We start from the raw sequence: 11169 nt of genomic DNA, 5'->3' as shown, positions 1-11169 counted from the left end.
TGTATATCATCTCTTGCTTGCCAGGGTTGCAGCGGGCGACTGACCCCAACAGAAATCGCAAGAACTTGCCTGCCTTCGTCCCTTCTTCAGCGTTCGTGACCGGCTAGCCATCAATCAGGATCTGGTGACATACTCAGTGGACCAAGGATGTGTTCGTTTGGTCATCCCTGAGGATTTACGCTGCCAGGTAGCCGCTAACCTACGCACAGGACACCAAGGCCTCGACTCTATGCTTAGAAGAGCCAGGCAGTCGGTCTATTGGCCGGGAATAGAAGGGGACCTTCAGCATCGCCGTGCCCAATGCACTTCATGCGATGAACAAGCCCCCTCACTGCCTCCTGAAGAAATGATGCACACGCCGCCTGCGGAATACCCCTTCCAGCAAGTCGTCGCAGATATGTTCCAGATAGAAGGCAGTGTATACATGGTATATGCAGATAGACTAACAGGTTGGTTAGAAGTAACTCATTTCCCCAATGGTGCCACGTCTAACAAAATCAGCAATCACCTTCGATCATATTTTTTGCGTTGGGGAGCCCCGGAACAAATATCAACTGACGGAGGTACAAACTTGTCCAGCGAGGAGATTGAGGCCTTCTTCAGGGGATGGGGAGTCAAGGTCCAGCTGTCGTCGGCCCAGTTTCCCCAGTCTAACGGCAGGGCAGAAGCAGTTGTCAAATCGGCAAAGAGGCTACTCCGAGAAAACACGTTAAAGGGTGAAGCCCTTGAGTCGGACAAAATGGCCCTGGTGATACTTCAGTATCTCAACACTCCTCTCAGGGAGATTAACAAGTCACCGTCTCAGCTTGCAACGGGTCGCCAGCTGCACGATGGGGTACCGACCGCCAGGAGACACCTGTTAGTAGACAGATATTGGAGGCAGACGATACGTCGAAGGGAGTTACAAGTGGCAAGGTCGCAGGAGGTGATGCGCATCCCTGGCACTACCAGAAGACTGCCGCCTATCAAACTAGGTACCCATGTACACATACAAAACCAAGCTACCAAGCAGTGGGATAGAACGGGCATAGTAATGGAAACAAAGCCCCATCGTCAGTACACCGTCAAGCTCAACGGGAGCGGCAGGCTATCAAAAAGGAATAGACGACACCCGAGAGTCACCGCTCCGCCCTCTGGCACGCCCATGTCTCAGCACGAGACCTCCACAAGCCATACCCCGACAGAACAGGTAACACACCCCATACAGGAGCCCAACGTCATTAGTAGGCCGAGAAGGGTCGCCGGTAAACCCAAGTGGCTCAAAGACTTTGTAGATTGATGTTATTATCTGTTGTATGCAATTGCACTAGGAATTGATATTTCTTTCCAGAGAATTTATGTATTTTGTTTTGATTTTGTGTATGTATCGAAAAGTTTGCTCTAATTTTTTTTTCTCTCATTTCTCATTGATCTAGTGACATTTCCCCCTTTTATTGTTGCCATGTATAAGTATGTTCTTGAGGGGGGGGGGGGATGTACGATATGTGTACGATATGCTTCGGTATTTCCCCCTTTCATTTTCTTTTTGCCATGTATAAGTATAATCTTGAGGGGGGGATGTACGATATGTTTTTCGGCCATGCACTGCCAAGCATGCATCTGCATACGCTATTGCCAAATTTGCCAGCAGTGTTGCCAGATTATCAGAAATTTCTGGATATCTTCTGAAATTTGCAACTATTGTCAGAATTTAAGAAATCAAGGCAGATTCTTCTGAAATTTGTAATGATTTGTCAGTTATTTCCCAAAATTTTATAAATATATACAGAAATCTGGGAAACAAATATAAATCATAAACTTCTAAACATTTCTAGGGAAATGGAAATAAGAGAGAGAGAGAGAGAGAGAGAGAGAGAGAGAGAGAGAGAGAGAGAGAGAGAGAGAGAGAGAGAGAGCGATTGCTTGTTTCAACTCCCAACACGTTTTAGGCGTCACATGGTCGTGGGACACTAAGGGCTCGGCAAGACCAAGGTAAATTGCCAGTCAGTCAGCTCTTGAGTATCTTATAGTAAAGTTTAGTCACCAGGACGTTGTCTCATTGCAAAACCAACATATATAATTTTTGCTTTCGAGACTAGCACAGTCTCTGGGTCACAGGGCCTCGTGTCTGATCCCATTTCAATCGCTAACCATTGCAGAAGACCACGAGTCTAAGTAACCGTATTTTTTTTATTATTTTTCACATCCTTTCATTAAATTTTGTTTTGTTTGACCCTTTTTTACTTGATGTTAAGATGTCCATTTCTTTGATGTATAGGCCTATATGTGTAATAAAGCAAGATTAGGTTAATTACCTTTCGTATTTCTACTCCTTCATTTATTTGATTATGGCAGTTATGATTATTTAATCTCGGGACAGTATACCCGATATTTTGAAAGGATTAAGTAACTTATAATAAGTGTGTTAGCAACAGACTTAGTATTGAATCTGTATGCTTCGAAGGTAAAGAACCATATCTTTAACTTTTACTTTACTTTACATCACTGCTCCCATCCATTGCCATTGCCTCAATAATTAGGCTTAACGTAAGATTCCTGTCCAGCATCTCACTGGGGTCCCTGGGATAGAGCCGAAACAGAGCCTAAGAGTGTAGATGACCTTAGACCTGACAAAGATAGAGGAGGCCATCAAATTACTTTTATTTCACGTGTGGAGTTTTCAGGCCTCTTGAAAGAGTACAGTTCTTTTGCATTTGAGTGAAGGTTCGTGAACTACGTCATCAAAGTTATTAGCAGGGTGTTTGTGCCCTGAGTGATAGTGCTCCTTTTCCTCCACTGCTGATCTTTTAGGAACTGACGTAGGGAGGCTTTCACAGAACATCAAGTTCCCACTCACCTATCAGATAAAATATTTCTCCACATTTTCAACTAGGGTTGTAGCTTGACTAGTGATTATATATATATATATATATATATATATATATATATATATATATATATATATATATATATATATATATATATATATATATATATATATATATATATATATATATATATATATATATATATATATATATATATATATATAGAGGAGTAGGCTACTTCTGTTTGTGAGATTTTTATCTTCATTCTTTATCATCATAGTTTAGAATCAAAGACAAATAACATGATAATCAATAAAAAAAATAGTTAACTTTTTTCTAAACCCGCAATTATAAGAAATTCAAAACATATAAGCCTTTGATAGTGCGTTGACAGTCTGCTGTCAAATCAGTGGGAAAGCATATTCATTATTTGACTTAACCACCACCAAGAGGCCGTCTAGAGACCGGCCGTCAACTCATAAGCAAAGACAGTACATTAATCAGTCCGACGTTGTCGTCAATCACTTAATTAAGTGGCCTTTGCAGCAAATTCTAAGACTCGTCGTCTTTTTCATCGTAAAGTTCAATCAATGTCGCTCAACCTTATACAACACCATGGAAGTTTTATTGCAATTTTTAACATATTGAGGAAAGATTTACTTTAATAGATACACGAATCAGCAAACATTTGCGAAGCTAAAATTGTATTATTCCCAACAGCTTGACATAATTCTGATTCGTATTTTTGTCTTCATTTTCTTTTTCTTTATTCTTCTTTATTCGATTATTCTTGTTTCCTGTTTCTTTTCCACACAGAGCTGTTTCCACTTTTAGTTCTATTGAATTGCGGTATCATTTCAGTTTTCCAACAAAGGTTCTGAATTTGTGATATCATCAAAAACAAAATAGCTTAACCAAATCGTGCACGATAATATATAGTAAATATAAGAAACAATTTAACTATTAATAAAATTTCAGGAGAAATGAAAAATCGAAATTTCCATTTGAACATTTGTAAAGAAACAACAATAAAAGATGATATAATTAGCAAAGCCGAAAACGGAACTTGAAGATTAATCCGCTGTACTTCGTGTTTTGAAGTTGTTTGCAAACTGTTTCTGACTTGTAGGAAGACTAGACAACATCTTTATATCGTAAGTTATTTTTTATTCTTTTGCGACCAAATATTGAAAAAGCAATAATATTTATTCACTGTACAATAGTTCCTATTTCTTGCATCTTCTCATAATCCCGTAGCCTTGTTCCAACATAATAAACTCATTGAACTTACTTATGTATCCTTTGTAAAGATAGTTTAATTACCGCAGGTAGTAGCCCTAAAATCCACCCAAATTCAAATTTAAAAGCCTTTCTTATGCAGAAAGAAACATAAATGCCTTTGTTTGATTGTCATGTAACTGTCACGTTTGAAGAATTAAAAAGAATACATCTGTAAACCGATATTTTATAGTATTCTTAGGTATGGTGTTAATCTGCTGGTGACTCGGGGCCGACATTTACTTATAGAAAATACAGTAAATAATGTAGATACTTTCATTTCTAACCAAATACATGAACCATATACTTTTTTCTACTCGTTATCTCGTGTTTTATGCATTTCTCACAATAATTATTGGGGTAAACCACCCGTTCTTGAGTTTTTGGACCCCCTTATATTAAGACAATTATAGGGGACCCCAGTGGGAAACCGGGTGTTTTTGGATGAGGAAATGTCATAAACGAGTAATTTGCTGCAATAATAATAGTCAGAAATGCAAAATAAGCGCAAGGTAACCAGTTGGTATAATATATGGTTCATGTAAGTGGCTGAAAACAGGGCAAAATGTGATTATTTAACACTTTTGATATTTGTAAAAGGTTATAGAACCTAACCAACCCACCTAACCTAACCTAGTAGTTCCTAGGTCACAACCCTTAGCCAGACCCCCCATCCCAGGTCACAAACTAAAAGTACAGTATATCACAAATAAATCCTTACATTATGATAAAGTAAATCACAAATAAATCCTTACATTATGATAAAGTAAATCACAAATAAATCCTTACATTAAGAAAAATTAAATAATTTTTTTTATTTAGGGTGTTGTGGGGGCATTTCCATTATAATCAATTGCTGACATAAATGAAATTACACTAAATTTTGAAATAGGTTGATGAACTTCCCCTAAGTTCCCTCTTGGAGACATCTTTATGTGATGGTGGTTAAGTTGAAACTGAAGGGGAAGTTGGAAAAAAAAACATCTGTTGTAGAGCAACATCTGGGAACTTATGATGAAGTACTTGTAAGCTGTTAATTGGTTTAAAAAAAAAACCACCTGACAAATACGTCATTGTAAATGCACAGAAAGCTTCCCAAACCGATCGGAGCCAAGCTTGTGCAATAAGTCCCCCTCAGTCTTTCAGATGTAAACAATGGACTTAGTGTGAAAAACATACTTCACATTTTAATTGACCAATACGTAAGTTATTATGCCCCAGCCCCTATTATACCCATTGAGAAAAATACCGTACTAATCAGCTCTCGTCCATTTCTTTTAGCGAATTTCAGTTTTGCTAGTAGTTAAAGTATCATATTTACCGTAAATCATGTCTTCCCTCCGAATCTTTCAGGAGTTGTCCTGACTGGTACTATAATAAAACCCACCATAAGTTAACAAAGAAGAAAAGGTAAGGCTGAGGTATATTGTAGCCTTTATTCTTCATGTGTTAGCAGAAATGTAAGTAGCCTACCTTTGGAATTAATGTTTAATTCATACAAGTTGCTTTAACTGAAGTTTGCATAGTTGACTAATTATCCTTTTTGCTGCCCGTAATTTTTCTGTGTCAAAGTACTGTATTAGAGTATCCTTATAGGGTTTTATTATAGTTACTCTTCCCTACTAAAAACAACTTTTTCCTATAGAAAAACACTCGTTTTTTTTCAAAAAGGACATTTATTTTCACCGCAAATAAATGCTGAGTGAAATATATTTATATCTATATCCATCGATAATGTTGGACCCCTAGTGGGAACCCGGAGTTTTTCATGTGCATATAATAAATCCATGGAAAACTGCACAAATTATCTATATCATGTACTTCTGATATGTTTTTCATTTGTTTGTTGACATTCTACGAAGCAGTTGTATTCGCTTCTGTTCACTCGTAGGTACATGCATGTTAACCAGTTTTAGAACTTCTGTGCATAAACCCCTCCATCCTTTATTTTGACCAATAGGATTACTCATTTTCTTTAAGCCCTCCTCATTTTTACCCGTGACATTCAAGTATTTGACCCTTCTAATATTGTATGTATGTAGGGTATTCGTTGTTGCTATACCCATGTGTACATATTTCTTTTTTAAACACAAGACTTACCCGGTAGTTATATACATAGCTTACGTCCCCGTCGTCAACGGCAGAAAATTCGAAACTCGCGCCAACCGCCAGTTGGATAGCCAGGTGTACCACCCCTGCACCCTAGCGAGGTACCTGGGAACCATTCCGGTGACCTTCATATATTCCCTGCCGTCGCTAGCGGCGACACGTGAATTCTACTCCGTCATTACTGATCGTTTTTTTTTTTTGGTGAAGTACAAATCTTTGGTTATTGACTCCCGCTTGTTTTTTATCTCACTTTGGATATTTCTTGATTTTGTTTGGATTAGATGATTTTTTGACCTTTGCTTGTCTGAATTTTCTTAAATTTTTCAAAATGGCCACCCCCCCTATAACTTTTAGGTTATGTGTGACTAGTGGGTGTAAGACCCGTATGGCTAAAGCCTCTCTTGACCCCCATTCTCTCTGTGTTGCATGTAGGGGTAAAGAGTGTGATTTAGGTGATCGCTGTGACGAATGTGTTTTGCTGTCAGAGCATGAATGGATTGATTTTGATAAATACAGGCGTAAACTCAAAAGGGATAGATTGAGGCGTAGATATTTCCTCCTCCCATGTCATTAATCCTATTCCGTCACCTGTAGTGGTAGATCCTGATCCCACTATTGCAATTGCTAATGAACCTTCACTAAAAGATATGTTAGTGGCGATTCAAGCTCTCGGCGCTAAAGTTGAATCTTTGGCTGCGGACAGGACACAGTTGATGTCCGATGTGCGTCTTTTGAAAGGTGAAGGTGCAAGTGCAAGTGCAGTGGAGGGTGCGCCTGCTCGTGTCTGTCGCCTTCCTAGTCCTAGACCTCTTCCAAGCTCCCCAACCCCTGGGAGAAGGAATGTCGAAAGGCGAAAGGAGACGAGAGGCTGTATCAAACGAGCAGACGTCCCCTCGAACGTACCTGTGGGCGCCTCCCAGGACATTCGCCCTCACCATCGGAAAGGTGAGGTTAAGTGTTTTTCGTCGTGTTCGGATGACCCCTTGCCTAAAAGAGGCTGGAAGCTCGCTTCCAGGCCTCTTAAGAGGTCCTATGATACGGCCTATTGACGTCCTGCTAGTTCTAAACCTGGATGCAGTCACTGGGATTCTCCAGAGCCTTTTGAAAGCCCCCCAACCAAACGTCCTTTTAGAACACTGGACGTTTCCAAGGATCCTTCTGTGCACTCAAGACCAGGCTTTACCTCATTTCAAGCTTCTAAGCAGCCTTCAGACTGGATTTCGCCTTCTAGGCGCTTTGTTCCGTTTAGCGGTGAGGAGAGCGTTACGACCTCATCGCCGTTTTCACAACGTTCGGATCCTAACTTTGTAATTCTTCAAGACATGCAAAGCAGGCTCTCATCCTTTATGCAATCATACCAGCGCAGCGACAAATCTCGTATCAGCGATCGTGATCGGAGCAGCGAACCAGGACATGTTTCCGAGAAGCCTCGTAATCGGGGATCGAAGCTTCCTGCTAGCCGATACGAACGGCCTTTAGGAAGCGATCGTGATCGTTCTCCTAAGTCCGCAGTCCACGGTTCTTTTATTGAACGCGATCGAGACTGTGTGCCTGTGCGTTCTTCTAAGAAAGACGTCGGACGTCCTGTTAAACAGGTTATTGAACGCCCTTCGACTCAGGCTCCTGAACTTCCTCCTGAACAGGCTACCGATCCTCCTTCGGTTCAGACTGCCGAACGTCCTTGCAAACAGGCTACCGAACGTCCTTTTAAGCAGGCTACTAAACGTCCTATCATTCAGGAAGTTTCTCTCTCCGCCAATTATTTTAGTGAGCGTCCTTCAGGTCGCGTTTCCGGGATGGTTACAGTTGAATGAGTCGCTGAACAACGAGCGGTTCGTAGTACCGATTGCTTGCCATCAGTTGACGGCAAGCGTGTTTCTGAATATGATCCTGAACTTCCTATCCCTGGTCATATTTCGGATGTTAGTTTGGATTACGAGGAGGAGGCTTATCCTTTTCAAGACATCGATGCGGTTCATGTACAGGAACTTCTTGTCTCCGATCGAGCTGATCGCGAGCGTTCGGTTGAGCCGCACGCGACTCTGCCGCCTGTTACTGTTCGCAATGAGCCTATTTCTATTGCGGTTGGCACTCAGGTTTTTTCTGATATTGATACCGCTCTTAACCCTACTGCTCCCAGAGGAACGTCACTAGAGAAGGAAGTAGAAGCCCAGCTTTCTCCTTTGGAGTTTGATGACGTTTCAGAAGACGAGGACTCTGTGTCTTTCCATCATTCTGCTGATCTTAAAAAACTTATGAGAGTTTTCGGACTTTTTTGTGCCTATAGCTCCGTGCTCTCCCCCGTCTGAGTTTACTCTAAGAAAGCCCGTTTTACTAAGATGGTTCTGTCACGTTCGTCCAAGAGAGCTCTTAAATTAATGGGTGACTGGTTACAGTCTAAGAAGGCCTTAGGAAAGACGTCTTTTTCCTTTCCTCCAGCTAGACTGGCTTCGAGGTCGAGCATCTGGTACGAGACGGGAGAAGTTCTCGGCTTGGGGATTCCTGCCTCTGCCCAGGGAGATTTCTCAAGCCTCGTAGACGCTCCTCGTCGGTCGGCCATGAGATAGACCAAAATTTTTTGGTCCTTCAGAAATGGACCACCTTCTCAAAGGAATTTTTCGGGCCTTTGAAGTTTTTAACTTCCTAGACTGGATGCTGGGGGCCTTGGGTAAAAAAGTTGAGACTTTTAAAGAGGGGGATACTTCTGCCCTGGTCCATTTGATGTCGTGCATGGACAAGGCCTTGAGGGATGGCTCTAATGAACTTGCAGCTCTTTTTTCCGCAGGCATCCTTAAGAAAAGAGATCAACTGTGCTCTTTTCTTTCGCTGGGGGTGACTCCCTTCCAGAAGTCCGAACTCTTATATGCTCCTCTTTCTCCATTACTGTTTCCGCAAGAACTTATCAGGGAGATCTCTGCAGCTTTAGCTCAGAAGGCCACTCAGGATCTTGTCTCCAAGACCGCTAGAAAGGCTTTGCCTTCCACTTATATCAGCCGCAAGTCTAAGGAAGATACTTTTCCCAAGTTTTCCCAGCCCTTTCGAGGAAGATCTTCTAGTAGGGATAGCTCCAGACCTGATGCTAGAAGGAGTAAGAGAAGAGGTTTCAGGGCAGGGTGAAGCAGAGTCTGACTGCTTTCGCCTTGAGGCAGTGGGTGCCAGACTACTCAAATTCTGGCAAGCTTGGAAGAAGAGAGGGGCAGACCAATGGTCTATTCAGTTCTTGAGGGAGGGTTACAAGATCGCCTTTCTAGGGAGCCCTCCCCTGGTCTCAGTGCCCGTGGATCTCTCTCCCAGATACAGAGAGGAGGCAAAGAGACAAGCTCTTTCGAACCAAGTGTCTCTCATGTTAGAAAAGGGGGCCATAGAGAAGGTTCAGGTTATCCGTTCACCTGGTTTCTACAATCGGCTATTCCTGGTACCCAAGAACTCGGGGGGGATGGCGTCCAGTTCTGGACGTGAGTGCGCTGAACAGGTTCATCATCAAAACAAAGTTCACCATGGAGACTTCGAAGTCAGTGCTAGCAGCAGTAAGGAGGGACGACTGGATGGTCTCATTAGACCTTCGGGACGCCTACTTCCACATCCCCATCCATCCGAGCTTCAGACCCTACCTCAGGTTCGTTTTCATGGGAGACGTCTTCCAATTCAGAGCCCTATGCTTCGGTCTTTGCACAGCGCCTCAGATCTTTAAGAAGCTCATGGTGAATGTAGCAAAGATCTTACATTCAAGGGGCATAAGAGCCTCCCTGTATCTCGACGACTGGCTTCTCAGAGCGCACTCTTACGATCACTGCCTGAGTTTCAGACCCTACCTCAGGTTCGTTTTCATGGGAGATGTCTTCCAATTCAGAGCCCTATGCTTCGGTCTTTGCTCAGCGCCTCAGATCTTTAAGAAGCTCCTGCTGAATGTAGCAAAGATCTTACATTCAAGGGGCATAAGAGCCTCCCTGTATCTCGACGACTGGCTTCTCAGAGCGCACTCTTAAGATCACTGCCTGAGCTTCAGACCCTACCTCAGGTTCGTTTTCATGGGAGACGTCTTCCAATTCAGAGCCCTATGCTTCGGTTTTTGCACAGCGCCTCAGATTTTTAAGAAGCTCATGCTGAATGTAGCAATGATCTTACATTCAAGGGGCATAAGAACCTCCCTGTATCTCGACGACTGGCTTCTCAGAGCGCACTCTTACGATCACTGCCTGAAGGATCTTCAGACAACTTTGGACTTGCGGAAGAACTGGGTCTCCTTGTAAACAAGGAAAAGTCTCTCTTGGTTCCATCTCAAGAGATTTTATATTTGGGGATGACGATACGGAGTCAGATTTTTCGGGCTTTTCCGTCTCCCTTAAGGATAGAGCAAGCCAAGTTGAAACTAAGATCGTTTCAAAGCAAGAAAGTTTGCTCAGCAAGGAAATGGATGAGTCTGATTGGAACCCTCTCCTCCTTGGAGCAGTTCGTCCCACTGGGAAGGCTGAATCTTCGTCCTCTCCAGTTCCATCTCAACAGCCATTGGGACAAGGAGAGGGACTTAGAATCGATGTCCATTCCTATCATGAACCCCATCAAAGTCTGCCTTCGGTGGTGGGAGGAACCAGACAAGTTCCAGGAGGGTCTCGACTTGTCAATGAAAAGTCCAGATCTTGTGTTATGCTCAGACGCCTCGGACACAGGATGGGGAGCAACCCTAGACAAGTTAGAAGTCTCGGGTCTTTGGACAGAACCCCAGAAATCCTTGCATATCAACCACAAGGAGTTATTGGCAGTTCTTTTAGCCCTCAAAAGTTTCGAGGCTTTAGTCACCAACAAAGTAGTTCAGGTCAATGCGGACAACACGACAGCATTGGCATACATCTCAAAGCAAGGGGGAACACACTCGATATCTCTGTACGAGACGTCAAAGAATCTCCTGATCTGGGCAAGAGAGAGAAACGTTATACTTCTCACGCGACTCATTCAAGGGGAGAAAAACGTTATGGCA

General features: G+C 42.5%; 1 protein-coding gene across 4 annotated transcripts in view; it reads left to right on the top strand.

The window, feature by feature from the left end:
- The first annotated feature begins 3830 nt into the window (after positions 1-3830).
- The window catches only part of LOC137625386 (uncharacterized), a 622677-nt gene continuing 615338 nt past the window's right edge, over positions 3831-11169 (top strand). Inside the window, exons 1-2 of one of the 4 annotated variants that reach the window (XM_068356251.1) lie at positions 3917-3961; positions 5439-5495. The gene's annotated coding sequence lies outside the window, so the exon portion shown is untranslated. Of the gene's footprint in view, positions 3962-5438; positions 5546-11169 lie in introns of those variants that run through there. The other 3 variants (XM_068356249.1, XM_068356252.1, XM_068356250.1) reach the window with 3 other exon arrangements.

The sequence above is a fragment of the Palaemon carinicauda genome, chromosome 32 (assembly GCF_036898095.1).
Source record: "Palaemon carinicauda isolate YSFRI2023 chromosome 32, ASM3689809v2, whole genome shotgun sequence".
NCBI classification, from domain to species: Eukaryota; Metazoa; Arthropoda; class Malacostraca; order Decapoda; family Palaemonidae; genus Palaemon; species Palaemon carinicauda.
The sequence above is the reverse complement of the archived record's forward strand: the minus strand, read 5'-3'. Positions and strand labels throughout refer to the sequence as shown.